Here is a 20809-nt window from a genome sequence, read left to right as displayed (position 1 = left end):
TAAGGAAAATAGAAAAGAATCTATGTTGAAACACTGGGGGCTGGTTCCCCCGATAAGTATCTGCCTTTAGGAAGGTCTCAGTAAACAGGAAACAGTCATGGCCGAAGGAAAAGGAGGAGAAGGCACATCACATGGCCAGAGCAGGAGCAAGAGGGGCAGCGGGGGCGGGAGGTGCCATACACTTTTAGACAACCAGATCTCATGAGAACTCTATCACCAGAACAGCATCAAAAGGGGAAATCTGCTCCCATGAGCCAATCACCTATCACCAGGCCCCACCTCAACATTGGGGATCACAATTTGGCATGAGATTTGGATGAGGACACAAATCCAAACCATATCAGGTAGATTGAGGGGCTCAAATTATGTCAGTAAAATAGAAGTAAAATCTCTTCATCTTGCTTTCTCTTGTGTTGACTTTATTCTCAATAAACTTTTTACACTTGAACTATGTCTGAGATGGTTACTACAGAGTATAGTTTACCTCCTATCAGCTTAGTAAACCCAGTGTGAAAAATTCCTTTTCCTAAATTATTCCAGAAAGAGTCCTGGGGTCTCCTTCTGGCTTAACAAAGCACATAATTATTTTCCAATCACAAAGACCAAGGGTGTGAAGTACTATCATTGAGCCTCCTCATCCCCAGAGGTGGGAAAAATGGTTCCCCAAAGGAAAGCCAGAGGAAGACGAAAGAATGCTGAGCAGCCAAGAACGACAGATATGATGTTGGCCTGCAGTTCTTGACTTGGCTTTGGCAAAGGAAGAGTACAGCTTTATTTTTAAATACATATACACAAAATATATACACATAAAAATAATATAAATATATACATAACATATATGTGTGCATGCAAATGTGATTATATATTATATATATATGATATATATAATATATGATATATATATATAATATATGATATATACAAAATATATATTTTTTTTATAGCAAATTCTATCAGCTACCCGAAAAGTGAGCTCCACAAAGGCAGGGAATATTTTTTTATCTGTTTTGTTTGCTGTTGCATCACCATTACTTGTAACAGTGCCTGGCACATAATGGGCTCCTCCAAAATAGCTGATGAATAAATGAGTATGGAAGTCCATACATATGGAGAGGAAAGCCCAGGGGACAGTGTGTGAGTGGAGACTGAGTATATATCATAGGCTGCCCCAGCAGCTGGAGGGTATTACTGGTGCTCTCCTAACATCTGCCCATTACTAGTGATGGATTTAAAGTCTCCAGGCAGTGATAAAGACTGTGTACCCCAAATACATGGCTTCTTTGACTTATCTTACTAATAATTTCACCTTCAGGGAGTAATAGAAGTTGTATCCCTTAGAATTGTCTCTCACCAACCAGTGAGAACCATTTAGGATTGAATGTGAAAGAGATAAAAACCTTTGGAAGAAAGTGGCCAGGCCAGTCATGGTGGCTCACACCTGTAATCCCAGCACTTTGGGAGGCTGAGTTGGGAGGACTGCTTGAGCCCAGGAGTTGGAGACAAGCCTGGACAACATCATGAGACCCTGTTTCTACAAAAAATTAGCCAGGGATGGTGGCATGCACCTGTGGTTCCAGCTACTTGAGGGGCTGAAGTGGGAGGATAATTTGAGCTCTGGCGACTGAGGGTGCAATGAGCCAAGTTTGCACCACTGCACTCCAGCTTGGGGGACAGAGCAAGACTCTTTCAGAAAGAAGAAAGAAGGAGAGAGGGAGGGAGAGGGAAAGAAGGAAGGAAGGAAGGAAGGAAGGAAGGAAGGAAGGAAGGAAGGAAGGAAGGAAGGGAAGGGAGCCATAGGATCCAAGCTTTAAAGGTATTGGTAAACATGTACCTCAGATGTGCATTTCTAAAAATGCAGACGTAGTGATTCAAAATTTCATATGGGCCAATAAACAAGATTTATTTCAGAAAATGTGAATAAGAAGAAAAATGAATGGGGAATATATATACCAGATATTAAAATACAGCAGTCCCTCAGTGTCCATGGGGGATTGGTTCCAGGACTCCCATGGATATTAAAATCCACAGATGCTCAGTTCCTGATATAAAATGGTGCCATATTTACATATAACCTATGCACATCCTCCCATATACTTTAAATCATCTCTAGCTTACTTATAATACTAATACAATGTAAATGTTATGTAATAAGTTGTTATATTGCATTGTTTTTTAAATTTGTATATTTTTCATCATTGTATTGTTATTTGTATTGTGTTTTTTTCCTGAGTGTTTTCAATTTGAGGTTGGTTGAATCTGCAGATGCAGAATCTGTGGATACAGAGGGTCCACCATACATACTCTTTTTGAGGGGCAAGGATGGTTTACAGTGAAAACTGGAAACCCTGTTAGATAAATTCTAAAAGAGCTGTCACACTCAACTCTATATTCTACAATGGCAGTAACTAAACAGTATGGTACTGCCTCAGAACAGACAGACACATCTATGGAACAACATAAAGAATCCAGAAATAAACTGAAACACATCTGGGAATGTAATACATTATACAGATGCCATCCCAATTGAGTAAAGAGAAAATGGATTATTTGATCGGTGGTGTTGGATCAACACAGAAGAAGCCATCTTGAAAAAATAAAGTTGGATCCATGCCTCACACCTTACACCTGCATAAATTTCAAATGTCAGAAATCAAAACCCCAAAGTAGTAGAAGAAAGCATGAGAGGATATTTAATAAGTTGAGATGGGAATAACTTATCCAACATAAGATTCAGACATTATAAAAGAATAGGTTAATAAAATTCTATCATGAAAACATAAAATGAAAATTCTCTATGCAATAAACATTACAAGCAAAGTCAAATGACAAATCAGGAAAAAATCTACTTCCTCCATCACAAAGTCCTAATTTCCCCACCATGCATGTTATGCAAATTAATTTTTTAAGATGGTCAGTCCATTTAAAAATGAGGAAAGGATATAAACAGTTCATAGAAAAGTAAATATAATAAGGGTCTTTAAAATATGAAAAATGTTCACAGCACTCACAAAAAATACAAGTTAAAACTACCCTGAAATACAATTATTTGCTGCTGAAATTGGCAAAGATCCAAAACCCCGATAACATACTCAGTTGGTGAGGCTTGGAGTAAAAGGAACTCATTTATTACTGGAGGGGAAATAAATTGGATGGCCACAAAGGTCAATATGGCAATATCTATTAAAATTACAAATGTGCCTGCCCTTTGACCCAGCAATTCATTTCACAGCCTTTATCCTACAGTTGTACCCACACATATGCAAAATGATCACAAGATTATTTGTTGCAACAACATAAGAGGGAAAGATTGGAAACTACCTAAATGTCCACTAAAAAGGGACCTGGACAAGGAAATATTATTAAGGTGTAAAAAAGAATAAAAGATCTCCAATATATGCTGCTAGCTGTAAAACAAAACAAAACAAAAAAACAAGAAATGAAACAATGAGTGAAAATGAGAGAAAAGAATATATATCTTTTTCAAGTGCATAAAAATCTCTGGATGGATACTCAAGAAACTGGGTCACTAAGAGCAAGCCATATTCAAGGGGAGAGAAATTAGACTCTATCTTTGATGGGAAGAGGGTCAAAGAATTTGCAGACATATTGAAAACCAGTTTTTATACTCCTAAAATTCTGAACCCCATGAATATACCACCTATCCAATATTTAATCCATTAATCTTTTAAAAACAAGGGAATGAGTACCACTAGGTTTCCAAGTTGTGGCAGTTTACTTCTATCAAAAGAAAAGAAAACATTCAACTTTCATCAGAATTTTTTTGCAAGTTAGACTTGACTTCAGCATTCCAGGAGGTCCTAGGAGAGATTCCTCCTGGTTTCTTATGGGGATTCTAACCAAACCAGAAAGAGAGGGATAGAGGCAGAGAGGGAGGGAGGGAGAGAGAGAGAGAGAGCGAGACCCAGAGAGAGACAGAAATAACGTTATGCCGGTGGTAGTTAGCAATGTGGTAATTGTTATAACCCCCTTTATATTTTTGTGTGATTTCTAACATTTTTTCATTAAGTAGAAATTATTTTTGTAACCAGAAAAACTGTTATTTAAAAATTTATATGTTCTTTAAAGTTCACTTATTAGTTAAAATTCATGTATTATTTCAGATTCACTTTGCCTTCCAACAAAGACGCATCCCTAGAGAAATGTTGCTTCTGCTAATGGAGGGCTAAGCTGAAGGATGCTGGTGGAAAAATTCAAAGGAAAACTATACTCTATTTTTAAAAAGAAAATCTAGGGTGGACGAAGGGAAATACAAGAGAAGGGAAAGGCTGGATAGCATTGCTAACAAGGTTGCAGGGTAAAGGTCACTGGAGTATAAAGGAGCCATGAAGAGACCATCAGACGAATGCTGAGGACCTTAGACAGTAAACACTAGATAAATTCCATAAATTAGGTATCTTCAAAGGGGGTTTTATGCTTGGCCATACGGTGTATGATGTACAATTCTTCCTCATTTCTGTATGAAAGCATCAGTAACTTTGTATATATGTATATAGTTTTCCAAAACACCCCCACCCCCAAAGGAATTTCGCTGAACAGGAACCTCTGAAAACTTCCACCTGGAGAAGGATATCCCCAGCAGAGTCTTGGGACAGGAAATAGGATGGTCTGGTCCAGAAGTGTGAGAAGGTCAACTGGCTGGAGCCATAAAGCGTCAGGTAGGGAGGGACAGGAGATGGGGCCTGATGGACAATAAGCAGGAGACAGGTCTTGGAGGTCCCTACGTCTTGCAGGACTTCTGGACTTTATTTCATAGATTACTTGGAACTACCGAAGAGCCTTAAATGGGAGTGTCTTAGATTTGTAACTTAAACGGAGCATGTGGCTGCAGCTGGAAGACAGATTGGAGTGGTCAAGATTGGAGACAGGGAGATAAATTAGGGTTTTATTTTGCAACAAACCTCATCCAGGTGATGGATGAGGATGGTGGAATAAGGATCGTGGTAGTGGGGAGAAAGAAACACACAGGTATGAGATCTCTCCAAAGGATAGAATGGGCAAAATGGAGTGATTGATTGGACTGAGGTTGGGTGAGGGAAGAGTTTCTGTGATGTTTCTTAGGTTTCTTGGAATGGATACTGTTGACAAAACAAACAAACAAACAAATACACAAAGCATATGTAGAGAAGACCCATTTGTGTGAGCCTTTTTAAATTGTTGCTTTCTATTTCTTTTCTTGTCTGTAAGGAAGCTATGGGTTCAGTTTCGAACATGTTGCATTTACATTATTTATGGGACAACTAAGTAGAGATGTTCAGCTGGTGGTTGGATACTTGAGTCTAAGGTTTGGGGAGCATTCTGGGCTAGAGGTATAGAAATCACTAGGATACAGGCAAATAAATGATACAGAGGGATGGGTTCACCCCAGAATATCAGCATAGTAAGAAGGGTCATGGGTCAAGCACAGAGCTTTCGAAAGTGATGTCTGGAGTTAGAGATAGGACTCTAGGGTTTAAGACTCCAGTGACTGAGTAGATATTGACCTGATTATTTCAGGCAGGCACCTTTAGCTGCAGTAACTGGGACTCATTCAATTTATCTCAAGAGAAGAGAGGTTTTGTGGAAGGGTCTGGACCAGACCTGGAGACCTCAGCAAATGAGGCAGGTCTGGGGGTATCCATCTCTCTCCAACCCTATTTATTTCTGTATATCCTCTTCATTTTCACAGTATTGGCTTTATTATCTCTTCTCTAGGGCCAATTTCTCCAAAATTTGGAAGGTCTATAAACATCTTAAAACTGTAAGCAAATTGTTCATTTATGCATTTCTCTGCAAGGGGAGTCTGTAGCTTTTTTAAGATTCTCAGGGTAATCTAAGATACAAAAGAAGCCTAAAACCTCCTCCTTATCTCTGTCTCTCTCTCTCCAGAAAGAAAGAAGCCTTGGCTTGCCTCAGCCCCACCTCAATCCCACAATATCCATTAACTTCCTGATCACTTGCAAATTACAAAATTCTTTTTATTTTCCTAGTTCAGATTTTTAAATTAGAGGATATGATTGATCCAGTTTTTTTACATTAGGCCAAAGTTAATAGGATTATTGCTGTGGAGTCAGGGCTAGCTAGCAAGGGGGCATGAGGACAGAATATAAAGCCATGCTGCCTGAGAAGGAGGTTAGGTAAAGAAGCTTCCCTTGGAAGGGATATGGTGCAGACAGGATGGAAGGTAAAATCCTGGCCTACGCAGCATGCCCATTGCCATTAAAGAGGAGTAGATTGTGTATCCCACATATTGTGTTACATGATCAATAGCTGGCTGGTTGCAATTACCCAAAGAGATTGGATTACAGGATTGATATTAAACTGGAAGATATCTAATGGAATGCTACAGATTTTGTAGAAGATCCCAACCTTATCTTTTCAACATTTATGTTAATTAAAGTTTATCAAACATGAATATCAAATTTGAAGCTGGGGGTGGCACAATATATTGGAAGACAGACGTGAGTCTCAAAAAGATCTTGGCAAGTTGGAACAAGACACCAAAACAAACAAGATTAAATTTAGTGGGACTAAATATTAAATATTGTATTTAGAATTATTAAATTCAAACACACAACTACCACATCAGGAAGAAGTGGCCAATTATATGTTCATATATAGCTTTAAATAATCTCTAACCAATTTGAGCCCAAAGGATAAGGTAATTGCTGAAGAAGAAGAAGAAGAAAAAAGAAAGAAGACAGAGAGAAGAAGCAGAAGCAGGAGGAAAAGGAGGAGGAATAGGAAGAGGAAGAAGGAAGAAGGAGGAGGAGGAGGAAGAAGAAGAAGAAGGAGGAGGAGGAGAAGGAGGAGGAGGAAGAGGAGAAGGAGAAAAAGGAGGAGGAGGAAGGGGGAGGAGGAGGGGCTGAGGGAGGGGGAGGGGAGCAGAGGGGGGAGGGGAGTGGAGGGAGCGGGGAGGGGAGCAGAGGGAGGGGGCAGGAGGGGGAATGTCCTGTATTAATAAATGTTTAAACGCCCAGATCCAAGTGTGGTGCTCCATTCTTCATTGCTCAGAGGGCATCTGCATTCAGTGTCTAGCTGCTGGGGCCCTATTTGGAAAGATCCAATAAACACAATACACTCCGCTCCTTAAGAGAGCCTGCCTGGGCTGGGCATGGTGGCTCATGCCTGTAATCCCAGCACTTTGGGAGGCTGAGGTGGGTAGATCACCTGAGGTCGGGAGTTCAAGACCAGCCTGACCAACAGGGAGAAACCCCGTCTCTACTAAAAATACAAAATTAGCCAGGCATGGTGGCGCATGCCTGTAATCCCAGCTACTTGGAAGGCTGAGGCAGGAGAATCGCTTGAACCTGGGACGCGGAGGTGGCGGTGAGCTGAGACCACGCCGTTGCACTCCAGCCTGGGCAACAAGAGCAAAACTCCATTTCAAAAAGAAAGAAAGAAAGAAAAAGATAGCCTGCCTGGCTTCGACTTGGATTTCCTCCTAAGACCCCAGCATCTCCCCCTACTTCCCCCCTTCCCTCATACAGTCAACATTGTAACTGACCTTTTTATTTGCATGAACCCTCACTTGAGTAGATAACCTCCGCTCAAAGAACACCTCAAGATGCAGATAGTTTTGGTCACAGTTTGGAAAGAGCAGGGGGTTGTGTCCCCAATGGTTTAGCTTACCAAGCAAACTTGCCACATAAATCTGAGTAACCCACACATCATCAGTGATATCAACACGCTCCCAAACCTAGCTGTGGAGGTCCAAAGATTGGCACATTTCTTTCCACATGGGATGAAATTGAGCCACGTCGGAAATTAGGTTAACTAATTTCTAATGAGAGCTGTGCAACAAATCAGATAAAATCCTCCAGGGTCCCAGGCTTGTGAAGGAGGGACTCAGACAGAAGAAGAAACCACAGCTGTGTCCATGTTCAATGTCCTGGTGTTGATTGTGTAGGGTAGTAAGAGTCAGAAGGGAGGCCAAGGTCATGCGCAATGGGGCAGTCAGGTGGAGCTGGCACAGCCATGGGAGGAGCATGAACTGAACAGACCAAGTGTGCATCCAACAGAGCATAATGCTCATGCTGAGCAAATGAGATACCACCAGGGAGGACCAGCCCTTCCCCTGACAGTAAAATGATAGGGCAGGAACACCTGGTCCCAAGCACAGACTCGGCCAGGCCTGGGCTCTGTGGGTCCCATGGGCCGGGAGGCTGGCCTCGTTGGGCAGAGCATGCAAACCCTGCATAGTCCTATTTCGTTTCCTCCAACCTACCAGCCAGGCCAAGTGTACATTTTCAGGCTAATGATCTACGAGGTTGCCAAACTAAACTTCATTTTCTGTTTGAAAGATTTTTCCAGTTTGGGGCCAGGCGCAAGGCTTGGCAATTTTACCAGAGTTCTCCTTACACATGCAGTAATAACAATTAACCAAAAGCAGCCGTGTGCTTTAGGGTATCCAAGCCCCTAGGACATGCAAACGAGTCCCAAGGTAATCAGGGAATCAGGCGGGGGCACATCTGCTCATTTTCCTTTCCAAAATCATTGCAGTGCTAAGATCCCTTCCACGCTTGCCAGGAAAGCGCTGCCTGGTGACTGATTGCTGCCAGCAGTGGCCGCACATGGCTCCCTAAGTAGCAATTCAGGGTGATGTCCCGTTTGCCAAAGAACAGTTACATACATTGACTAGTAGTACAGTTCAGACTTCTGTGGTTTGTGTGTACTTAAATAAAAATTACAGCCCACTCTTGGAAAGCATAATGAAAACTTGTTCTTGTTTTAAGGGTTCTAAGCTATTTAATTGGTCCAAATAACATCTGTCCCTGAACCTTACACCATTACCCACCAAGTCACAGAGGAGAGGCAGGTAATGCGGTTACTGCCTCCACCAAAGGGTGACATCACTCATGCCTTGCTAAGTGGGTCCTTCTGTTCTTCTCCAGCGTCAATCCCTGGTTGCTTCCTTTCACAAAGCTTCTTATCCAACACACTATTGTTGTCATTAGTCAACTAATTAAAATGCCTATTAACATGGAGAATCATAAAAAAGATTAATACGTACAACCAACATTTGACTTTAACCTAAAAACAAATGTACCTTAATTTGCCAGTTTTTCCTTGTGCCAACAATCCCCGATCCCTCTCTGACCAAAGTGAACTAGAAAAGAAAGAGAAACTTAACACAACACTTCCCCAAACCTAAGTTCCTTGACTAATCATAAAATAATCCTGGGCTTAAAAGTCACCTGAGAGATTAGCTCATTCCACTCCTTTAATAGAACTGAAAATAATATAAAATTTTTATCATTTTACAGAAGAGAAAAATGAAGTCAGACCAAGGATGTTAGCAAACCTGAGAGAGCTGTGAGTGCTTGTAACAAAGGGTTTACCAGTGCTAAATAAGCTCATCTGTTCTCTAGAACCCCAGACAGATTCAGGAATTAGAGGCCCCACCAGAGTGTCATTGAAGGTGGGAGGCAGGGCATTGAATCAATCAGGAAGATTGATTAGCAGTCACAAAAGAGGCAGTAAGACTTCCCAACTTGTCCAGCGGGGTAACTGGTCCCCATGCCCACTCCCACCAGGATATGCGGGGGTCTTATTTGGGGGATGACATGGACAAGCGTGGCTCCAGGCTCGAGGCTACCAGGCAGGTCACAGGGCAGGGGCTGGTGCCCCACTGACATCAGAGCAAGGAGTAAAAAGCCCAGATGCTGGACCCTAAGACCCCACCACCACGCTGCCTGGGCAGAGCTCAGGCAGTCACCCCCAGGCAGGAGACTGGAGCGAGACCGGAGGTATGAGGTGCGCAAAGCCACAGAGGCTGAGACCGAACTGCAAACAACCAGGCAGGGAGAGCATGAGCCCTGAGCAGGGAGGTGGGCAGAGTTCCAGCGAGGGTGGGAGACCAGACGGCTCTAAAAAAGTTAAATGGCATGGCCATACCAGCACTGGAACAGGATCGCTCTGGCAGTAGAGGGGCTCTAAATAATGAAGGAGGTAACACTGGGAATGACTGGGTTGGGTCCAGGTGAGGACGACAGCTCCTGAAGAAAGGCATATGGGGGAGGGAGAATAGGTTTGAGAGGAAAAGTTAAAATTAACAGAGTCAGGCTGTCTCTCACTGACCTCTTGGTTCAAAAGGTAGGACCCCAAGCTCCCAATGTTGCCCCCTTAACCTTGCTAGTTAATAGACCCTGAGATACCTGGGTAAATGAATGTAAAGAAATATTGCAAGTCGAGCCATGTGGTTGCTGTGAGATTTTAAACCAGTTGCCCATTTCTTGCCAGGAAATGTAATCTCATTTTGGGTTAGATGGATCTGCCAGGAAATACTCCAGTGTGCAGTGAAGCTGTGGAGTAGAGGTCAATTTTACAATTACGAAAGAGCTAGCTTTTCCAGAAACACCAGCAGTCACCCGCCTACCTCCTCAAAGGGCAGCTATGAATATCACACCTGTGCAGCCTGTCGCTGGGGGACACACTGGGGATGATGATTCACGTATGGTGGGAATGTGGGGGTATGTTGGGTGCACAGCCAAGTGTGTGCCATGAGCTGGACAAGGTGGGAGACGAGGTTGAGGCTCCTCTACGAACCTCGTCAGCTAGGGCTGGGCATCAAAATTAAACTTGTGCTTCTACCACAGCCCTCATTGTATCTTCTCATGGCCTGGGCAGTTCTTGGACCATCATGGTCTACAAAATTGGCACTCTCCCCAAGAGAACTAAGGCTCCTTTACTTCTTCCACTTGGCACTGACGATGACTTTAGCTGTGACAGAGCAAATGCCAAAATATGAATGTCATCTGGGCTTTAACAGTTACTAACTAGAGGAATAGTTCAACAACACCTTTCGACTAGTGGGAAATAATGGAGCTAGTGTCTTTAGCCCGTCTCAAATCAGTCCTACCCCTGACTCAGGCAAGGCTTAAAGGGGGCTGGGACTGGGAAGAGGCAATTCACCTGGGATGCAAACCATGAGGGGATCCCAGAAAACTCAGCGATCAAGATATAAAATATTTCCAATATTTCTAAATATTTAGAATATTTCCGATATTGCAAAAATTAAAATGAACGTAGAAAAATCCATGATGAATAAAATATCAAAATTTTGTACAAAAAGGTGCCCTGCCAGGCCATACTGGAGCCTGAAGCAAAAGAAAAAAATCAGTAATGCTGGTTGTTTACTTATTTAAAATTTGGAGATTTTGCTCATCATTGCATTCATTTGGATTTTTAAACAATATAGCATTAAAACATTTTAATCTTGAGTACTGACTCTTTGGACACCTTCTTAAATCTCGTGCCAGAGACAAACACCCCACTCTTGGATCAGCTTCATGGGAAGGAATTTGAATAGTTTTACATGTATTCACTTACAGCTTTGGACACCCCACCTCACCCCAACACACACACACACACACACAAACATGTATGCACATACACACAAAAGGGCTCGGAGAAATTAAAAGCCAGTCTTTGGAAATTTAAGCAGACATCCCATCCATTCAGAGGCTATGCAAACAACTTTTCTCATTTCTCTTTTCAAGAGTGTTGCTGTTCACCTTTAAATACACACCTGAGATCAGCATTCGTAACAGAGCCGTGCACTCGGGTTGTGCTCACACACAGAAAGGAGGAAAATCAATTTCAATCCCCGAAGGACAGAATTACTGGTGCAGAAGGTCACTAAATGCTAGCACTTGCTCAGTGGGCTTGGAACAAGATCCTTGTTCTCATTGCTTCGCTGCACTTCTAGCAGAGTGTGGGGGAGGGAGGCCTGGAGACTGGCTCTCACCAGGGAAGAGAGCGATGTCGCTTGTACAAACCACAGGATAAACACTTAAAACAGCAAAGGGGACATGGCAAACACATGCATGAGCAATGTGGAGTCCCAGACTGACGTTCGCACCTAACACTCTGGAGAAATTGGCCAAGATTGGTCCAACCAACTGAAAATATCATTGCTGTAATTCTTTCAAGGTCACTTGTCAGACTGGGTTATCTACTCCCCGAGGGCTTGCTGCACAAATCGGCCTTTCCAGAGAGACAGAACTCACGGCTGTGTCTGGGGGAACCTCTCAGGCCTGGTTGCCATTTTGCTCATGCTCTTCCCCGCCAAGAGCATCTGATTCAGGCCATCTGAGGTCTGCAGCGGACAAGGGCCGAGCCTGGATCCTGCGCAGTGGTCACGCAGCCTGAGTCCTTCCAGATGTCGGCACACTGGTACCACCTCTGCCACTTCAGAGATGACTGCGAATATTTGGTTGGAAAGTACACCAATGGTAACACGATCAGAGGCACGGAGGGGCAGCAGTCAGGAGAAGGTGGCCAGGCTTCTTCTGCTCACATGCTCCCAGGAGCACACGCGTTCTTCCTCCAGTATGAGGAGGAGGGCTTAGCGGTAAAAGCCAGAGCATGGAAATCAAATAGATCTGCAGGAGTGAGTCTGGATCCTGGCTCCACACATTAGCCATGGGACCTTGGGACATTATCTGACTTCTCTGAGGTTCAGTTACCTAATCCATAAAGTGGGGAAAAGCTAACGCATGCAAAGTGTCTGGTGCAAAGCCCATGCTCCCCACGTGTGTACTGCGCCCTTTCCCCAGCAAAGACCTGCCACATAGGACCTCTCTCCCCTTCTCTGCACCAATCCCTTTTCTGTGCCCAGAACCGCCAGGCTGCTCTTGCTTCCTGTTCATCATGGTTGAGGCTTGACCTGGCCTTCTCTTTACTCAGCATCTGGCATTGGGGACAACGGGATTTTTGTGAGAATAAAGGAGACAGGTGAGAGCATCCCATTCCCAGCTTGCATGATTTAGGCAAGGAGGCAGGGAGGAGAAGAGGAAACTAAGGCACATCTCTTCCAGTCCTCTCTCCTCTGCTCCTACCCAGTCCTGAGGACCAGAGCAACCATGAGAGTGGGCCTACCGGGCTGCATCCCAGTCGACCTGCTGCTATTCTGAACTAGCTTTCGGGAGGCCATGAAGGACACGCAGAGACTGAAGCTGAAGGAGGTGGCTGGACACTTGTTCCCACATCCTTGTGGGGAAGGGAGGTTATAAGAGCCCGAGGGAATGAAAACACTGCCCCAAGCGACGGGCTCATCAGGAACTCCAGCGCACATGAGCAGAAAATAGGCTGACCTTGTTATATGAACAAAAAGATTCATGCAGTGGGAAAGGAAATTTGAAATTACGGATGCCCCCCGCCGCCCCAAATCTAAGCTATACGGCCACCAACCTCCACAGGCTTCCTAGGGAAGATTACTGGGAGACTGAACCTGATGGGTCAAGCCCGTCCTGGGATTAAGAGTCACAAAGATGACAGAGAAAGGCTGTACAACCTGCGAAGTCCCATGTGGGCAGGGCATCTTCCTGTAGTGACAACAGTTGTGTCTGGCCCCTGCTGTGGTTTTTGGCTAACGTTGGGGGCAAGATGTTTTTGAATGGGGCACTGGGGTGGTGGAAAATGCCCCAATTCCAGGAAATGAAACCAACGCAAAAAGTTAGCTTATTATGTAGGGAGGTTTTATTGGTAAAAGGGCCTTTACGACTCCCAGGGGCCCAGCGGCTGCAGCCTTGAGAGCAGCAAGTCAGCCTGAGCAGGAGGGATGGGGGAAGCAGTTGCTTAACCCGTCCACCAGGTGGCAGCACAGAGAGCAGCAGTGGCCGGACCAACAATACAACATTGACGGCCGACAAGGGCCAAGGAGAGCCACGGAGGCCCACAGGAATGGGGCCTGTGCGCGGGATACCAGCCCTATTTGGTGGGGAAATGCAGGGTCAAGGATAATTTTATTTTCATCAGGGTTGTTACTCATGTCCTTTGTCATGAGGAGCCTGGAGAAATAAAGTTATACTCAAAACTTGTTAGGATTTGTTTAAAAAAATGAAACTAAAATGAGTTATTTGGCAAAGATCATTTCCGTCTGGGTAAATTTGGGTTAAAAATATAACGGGGGTTCAGAAGTCACTTTTTTTTGAGACAAGGGTCTCACTCTGCCACCCAGGCTGGAGTGCAGTGGAATGATCATAGCTCATTACGACTGTTACTTATAGCTCACTGCAGCCCCAACCTCCCAGGCTCAAGGGATCCTCCTGCCTCAGCCTCCCAAAGTGCTGGGATTATAGGCGTGAGCCACTGTGCCCAGCCCAGAAACCACTTTCAAAGTAAGGTTGCTGATTTCACCTCCTTTGGGTTCAGCTGAGGCTGATGTTTGGCCTAGTCTGAGAGGAGTGACTTCTTGCTTTCTTTATATTGCTTTGCTCTCAGCCTTGAAGAGGATCCATCCACAGCTCGAGCTTCCTTCCTGTTGCTCCCCATCTCTGGTTCCCCAGGAGATGAACCCTACCTTAGAGAGAAGAGACAGAGAAGGAAGAACCCCACTGCCTACTGTTGGCCCACTCTGGACAGGCTGGTGCTGCTGCCAGGAGCTCTCGGGGGTGACCCTAGACAAGGAGAATCTTCCCAGGGAAATCCTGGGAGGGGCTAACTAAAGCCACGTAGAGTAGGAAGCAACTTCTCTCCAAGCCACAGTCCAATGGCAGGCTCAATTATGCAGCCTCCTTCAATGCAGCCATCTCCCCGAGCCTCGCCTTCTGCCCCTACTCCAGCTTGCCGGGCCTAGATCGTCAGCTTCCATGCTCCAAAAGAAGAAACTACTTACTGAGCAGAAGCAAATGCTACTGATAATTTAACACATACTGCACACCACACCTTTACACAAATATCAATGCATTTAGTTCTCACAACAAATCTATGAGACTATCATACCCATTTACCGGATGAGTAAATTGAGTCACCTGGATTCTAATTCACATTGACTGACTCCAAAGACTGTATTTTTTTCACACCAGTGTGTAAGCCATCATCTTTCTACCTTATTATGTGTTACCCCCTCTGGGGACTGTTTGCATTTTTTTTAAAGGAGCCTGAAATGGGTAAGACTAACGATAAATATCACATAATTGTCTCTTACCATGGACGTCTGCAACCTCACCCATGCCAGATGAATGGTACTTCCAGACTTTGGGTCTTAATGTCTATAGATTTTTTTCCTTTTACTACACTTGATCTGGCACCACTGGCTTCTGGGTGCATTCTTTGATTTTCTGATTTATTGTAAGGATTAAGAAATGGAATGTGTTAAATGCATTTGCACAAGTGCAATTCAACATGTTAAGACAGGATTGACCTGCCAAAACATCTAAGTGTCTGAGAACCATCAACACCTGCCATGCCAGAGGATCGCTGTGCTGTCCCTGTCACCACCATTGCACTCTGACCTCATCTCCAGCTGGAGCACACCACAGTCACAGCCCAATCCCTCCAGGAAATCTTCCTTCAGTTATCAAGATGGTAGGATGTGTTTTTAAAGGAATGATCATTTTAACAATCCTGCATTTGAAAGCTTTCCAATATTCAGATTATTATATTAGTTTCTAGGGCTGCCATGACAAAGTACCTGAAACTGGATGGCTTAGAACAACAGGAATGTATTCTCCCTTAGTACTAGAGGGCAGAAGTCTGAAATCAAGGAGTTAGCAAAGGCCATGCTCCCTCTGAATCTGTTCCAGGCCCTTCTCTTAGCTTCTAGTGGTTGCCAGCAATCCTTGACATTTCTTGGCTTATAGATGTATCATTCCAATCTCTGCCTCTGTCTTCACAAGGCCTTCTCTTCTCTGTGTGTCTGTCTCCACATTTCACTTTTGTTATAAGGACACCCATCCTAATCCAGAATGATCTCATCCTAACTTGCCTACGTTTGCAAAGACGCTGTTTCCAAATAAGCTCACGTTCACAGGTACCAGGGATTAGGACTTCCACGTATCTTTTCTCGAGACACAATTTAATCTACAACAACTACCTTTTCCAGACATCAATAATCAATCATGGCCTATTCTACTGGGCACACTAGATACAGCGATCCTCCAGGCAGCCGGCCTGGCTGTACCTACCAGCAATCAGAGGTGACACCTGCGGTGAAACCGATTTGCCATCACAATTCTCACTAAAGGAACGAGTCTGAAATGACGGCAATCTAACATGTGGTGATGAGCCTGTTGGGGAGATCGTGCCAGCATCCTTCAAGCCTGGGTGCGGGTGGCCAGTTCACTGTATGCATAGGGTCGGTCCTGCTGGGGAGTGAGTCATCACACTGTCTCTTTGGCCTGGCAGGGACTATGTACACCTGACCACAGCCCTGGATTCACAAGGGAGACATTCCCGGTGCCTTTTCTGAGTTTGCAATCCACATGCATTGTAGTATGGCCTGGTTCCAACTTCACTCCATGCATACATTTCTCCTTCCTATACCCCCCGCAAATTGGAAATAGTGATACACAGCCATCTCACAGGGCTGTTGGGCAATTTAATTAATGTTTATAAAGCACTCTGAGGTCTTCAGATGAAAACTGCTGTGTAAGTGCAAAATTATTATTAGTTCTCAGCCTCCTGTCCCTTGACTTCTGACATGGGCTTTTGTTGTTCCTGAATGGGAGCCATTTATGGGCTGTCCAGCTGGCTCTTTTGGGTACATAGGCAAGTACATACACATTTACAGATTTTTTTCCCCTTTGAAAAAAGCATTCCAACTCTGTGGGATGTCTCAAAGCTTTTCAATGTCTGAATTTCTCTCTACTTGTCTCTACTAAGTACTGTAATCTACAAGAGTAGATTGTAAACAGGCTGCTTTTGCAAAGAGTTGGGGCGGGGGGCAGGAAATGGTCAATTTGAAGAAATAGCTCCTCTTATAATGAAGAATAAAACAGTATCTCCTTCTCATGCAGAATCTAAATGAACCACTAAGTGAGGTCTCTCTCCCTCGCCCAGAGGGATACTGTACGTGTTTATGCATTGAAAGAAAAAAAGAATAGAAGATTTGCTTCCAGTGCCCACGTTTTGCCTCTTTCCTTCACCCTAACTTCTCAGGAACCATGGAAACAAATACATCCCACCTAGATGATGGTTTCCTGACAGTCCTTTGTTACCTCACTGTGCGCTGCCTGGGATCCCACAGGGAGAATGAAATAAAAAAGTGGAAAAGAAGAAAGATACGTCTGCAAGTGAAATGTCTTGTCTCTGAAGGACAGAGTGGGGCTCGTATGTGATTTATCAAGCTGTGGGGGCAATAAACAATGTTATATTCCTTTTCCTTTTCCCTAAGACGTATTCATACCCGTCCCACATCACTCAGGCACAACTCATCACGTTCCCTTGAAGGTATCTTTTGGTTGATTATTATGCTTTGTTAGCAGTGTTTGTTAGTCAGCCAACTGCTGGAAGATTTTATTTTTAAAAATCGCTCAGGAGCAATTATATAACATGTAATCCGTTGGACAAAAGTATAAAGGCACAAAATCAATGAAAGGATCAAATGTTAGTCACAGGGTTATAAACACAGGAAGAAATAAACCAGAAGAACTCCGATGGTGCACACCGTGTTTCCTAAGTCAACCAATCACCGATTAAATAGAATATCAAATTATATAAGGGAAAAGTAGGAATATTCTTCCGGGACAGGAATGCAAATTATATAAGGGAAAAACCAGGACTATTCTTCCGGGAGAGGAATGTTGAGGCTGAAGTGGGAGGAAAGAAGGATAAAACTAGCGTGAAACACGTGAAGTCTATGGCTGCAGCAGCGGTAGTGTTTTATTAGCCACGGTGATGACTGTGAAACAGGGGGAACATTTTCCATGGTCTCCAATGATTGAGTTCTGTCTTTTAGGTAGAGACAAAGATGGGAGAGATAGGTTCTTTTTTTTTGCAATCTGTTAATTTTTTTTTTTTTTTTGAGACAGAGTCTCACTCTGTTGCCCAGGCTGGAGTGCAGTGGCGCAATCTTGGCTCACTGCAAGCTCCGCCTCCCAAGTTCATGCCATTCTCCTGCCTCAGCCTCCCGAGTAGCTGGGACTACAGGCGCCCACCACCACGCCAGGCTACTTTTTTTTTTTTTTTTTTTTGTATTTTTAGTAGAGATGGGGTTTCACCTTGTTAGCCAGGATGGTATCGATCTCCTGACCTCGTGACCCGCCCACCTTGACCTCCCAAAGTGCTGGGGTTACAGGCGTGAGCCATGGCGCCCGGCTGCATTCTGTTATTTTTTAAAAGGAAAAGATGGCTGAGTTTTAAAAAAATAATAACAAAAACATATAAGCAGCAGCTAGGAGCATAAGAAAACCCAAGGCTGGCAATTGAAAAAACACGTGCAGGAGCCGGCTGGGGTCCAGCCCTCCTCTTCTCTTCCGTTGATGCGGTGCTTCTTTAGGCTTCCCTTCAGTCTTGTACATGGTCCTCCTGCCTCCCATCTCTTCCAGCTCTTTCATCCTTTACTTTGTTTTCCTGGTTATTATCCTAAAATTGGATCTGACAATATGGCTCCCCAACTCAGAATCCATTGACACTACCACTGTACAAACTCTACGATAACTTATCCATCTTCCATTACTGCCTCCTCCCTCCTCCACCTGGGCGGAAGCCGCCCCATGCCCACCTAAACTCCCATACGACCCTCTGTTCAGCCTGCTCTCTCCTTTCTTGCCTTAGAGACTGTGCCCTCGCCATTCTCACTGCTCTTCCCATCGCTACCATTCAAAATCAAGTCCAAGCTCACACGGAATCAGCTCTGCAAGGCCTCCTAAGGTGCTCCCAGAAGAATCCGGACATTGCCACAGTTATTTTTCTGTGTTCCCAGTAATCTTCATATTTCATATATTGCTCTCATATTTAGTAAAACAAGCAACCACGCATACGGCTCTGAGCTCACTTCTCCTTCCAGTTCATTGTAAGCTCCTTGAAAGAATGTGTCCCACTAGGTTAAGTATTGCATGGTGTCTACGACAGTATTGTAACTGGAGTACATACTCGGTCAATATAACTTATGTTTAATTTCACCTATTCCACACACACACACACACACACACACACACCACAGAATGGCAGGTGGTAGAATCTTAATTTCGTACATACTTTAAATGTACTTTAAAGGTGAAAATTAAAAACTACGCACATCTAGTCTTGAGAAGACAATAAATAACAATAGTAGACTGTGACCAAATAACTGACTGACTGCATTTAACCAACCAATTGGTCCCATCTGCCTCTGCAGACAATCAGTTACAAAATTATGGGGGACAACAGCTGGTGAATTAAGCACATAGCTCATATCCTAAGACTTTTAGGTCTTCAGCTATTTTTACATAGGAAAAATGAGGTATTAAACAATGATCCAGTTAATGCCACCAAATAAAGTTGCCAGTGAGGAAAGAGCTGGGAACCAGACTGAATTATTCCAAGACTCTCGACTCTCACTGTGCTGTTAGGTTGAACACACGGCCTCGCTCTGCTGTCTCTACGTCCAGAAGTCACTTTTATATCTCTTCCCTTGCAACCCCAGCAAATAATCGGGCTCTGTTGGATTCCATGAGTGTGGCTCAGTATTTTCTACGAGGAAACCTCCTAAGTATTATTATAAATATGAAAAAACCACAGGCTTTCTTTTGGAAGAATGTGGAGCTGATAGTCACATCTGTATTTGTGTCCTGGGACATCCCAAGGCAAAGTTATTATAACTGTAGAACTAATTTCATAGACAAGGGACAGCCTTGAATACAAAGCTTTCCCTGGCAATGGAGATGAAGAATAAATATGGTCCACGATCATCTGCCTTCCTCTGAAACATCTTCATAGGCCTCAGTCGAGGCAGTTGAAACCAGTTCACTCTCCCTGACAAATTCTGCCCTCCATTCTCTTCTACGCCCCCCTTCTTTCTCTCTCTCTCTCTCACACACACACACTTATTTTTTTTTTTTTTTTTTTTGAGATGGAGTCTCACTCTGTTGCCCAGGCTGGAGTGCAGTGGTGCGATCTCAGCTCACTGCAACCTCCGCCTCCCAGGTTCAAGCAATACTCCTGCCTCAGCCTCCCGAGTAGCTGGGACTATAGGCACACGCCATCACGCCTGGCCAATTTTTGTATTTTTAGTAGAGACGGGTTTCACTATACTGGCCAGGCTAGTCTTGAACTCCTGACCTCGTGATCTGCCCGCCTCGGCCTCCCAAAGTGCTGGGATTACAGGTGTGAGCCAATGTGCCCGGCCACACACAAACGTTTTCTTATACCAAAGACTAGGTCTGAAACATTGAGTCTACCTGCTCTCAAATTTCCATCATGTTTCCAGTTTAATTCAATCCAAATTGACAAAGGGCAACCCTCCTTCCTGGTGTGTCCTGTACTGTAATTCTCATGGCCACGAAGAATTTTAGTACACTGAGTATTAATCCTCTGAAAGCAGCATGACTCCTTCACTAAGCCAATTCATTCCTTTTAACAAAACCACTTTGTCAAAGATTTATGGTTACTGACACTTTCTCTGCTAGCTTTTTCTCCTTTCTTGTTCTAATATCAATCAAAGGCTTACCTTTTGCTAGACACTAGGCTTACTGCTTCTATATATTATTTTATTTAATCCTCACAATAAACCTATTAGGCAGATACTATTCTTATTTTAAAGATCGGCCAGCTAAGGCTTAGAGGGGTAAGTCCTCTGCCCAAGGAAATATAACTTCCAAATCTTGAAGCCGGGCTACAAACTCAGGTGACTAGGAGCTCTGTGAACTCTCAATTACGATGCCCTGGCACTTTTGGTAAAGCATTTGAGAACAGACTTGATTCCATTGAAAGTGAATCCACAGCTTTTAGAGACATTTTATGTGTATTCATCTTTGTAAAGAGCCATCCACCTATGATGCTTTTATAACTATTACAACTACTTAGACCACATTGTTCTTAACATTTCAGGGGGAAGGGACCTATTTGAGAATCTTGAGTGAAACCCATGAATCCAGGCACAAAGCCC

The 20809-nt window shown here is 43.9% G+C and overlaps 1 non-coding gene across 1 annotated transcript; it reads right to left on the bottom strand.

The window, feature by feature from the left end:
* Nucleotides 1-2314: 2314 nt before the first annotated feature.
* LOC116460525 (U7 small nuclear RNA) lies at nucleotides 2315-2379 on the bottom strand. The gene has a single exon (XR_004370180.1). It is a non-coding gene; the product is annotated as a U7 small nuclear RNA (small nuclear RNA).
* Nucleotides 2380-20809: the final 18430 nt, after the last annotated feature.

Source organism: Hylobates moloch, unplaced genomic scaffold (assembly GCF_009828535.3).
Source record: "Hylobates moloch isolate HMO894 unplaced genomic scaffold, HMol_V3 SCAFFOLD_20, whole genome shotgun sequence".
Classification (NCBI taxonomy): domain Eukaryota; kingdom Metazoa; phylum Chordata; class Mammalia; order Primates; family Hylobatidae; genus Hylobates; species Hylobates moloch.
Note: the sequence above shows the minus strand (reverse complement) of the source record. Positions and strands in the feature narration are given on the sequence as shown.